This window comes from Lygodium microphyllum, chromosome 16, assembly GCF_053477565.2.
Source record: "Lygodium microphyllum isolate KBCC chromosome 16, Lygodium_microphyllum_v1.1.10, whole genome shotgun sequence".
NCBI lineage: Eukaryota > Viridiplantae > Streptophyta > Polypodiopsida > Schizaeales > Lygodiaceae > Lygodium > Lygodium microphyllum.
The window spans coordinates 99,156,283-99,156,741 of NC_141150.1; positions in this window are offsets into that span (position 1 = coordinate 99,156,283).

The window sequence follows — 459 nt, forward strand, 5'->3', positions numbered from 1 at the left end:
GCAGGCCATGAGCTGTATTCCCTCTTGGATGGATTCAACAGATATAAACAAGTCCAAATCGCAGAAGAGGACCAATCTAAAACAACCTTCACCACAGAATGGGGGACCTATGCCTATAGAGTGATGCCATTTGGGCTCTATAATGCTCCTGCCACCTTCCAATGAGTAATGATGGCTGCCTTCCAAAATCATCTGCATGATTTCATTGAGGTGTATCTTGATGACTTTTGTGTCTATAGCTTGATCCGTGAGCACTGGGGACACCTAGAGCAATGTTTTGACAGATGCCGAGAGTATGGGATTTCTCTCAACCCCGACAAATGTGTATTTGGTGTCTCATCAAGAGTTCTCATGGGCCATATTGTCTCTGCATAAGGGATTGCAACAGACCCTGCAAAGATTGAAAAGGTTTCCGCTTTAATAGCACCGACAAACCTCAAGCAATTGAGAGGATTTCTG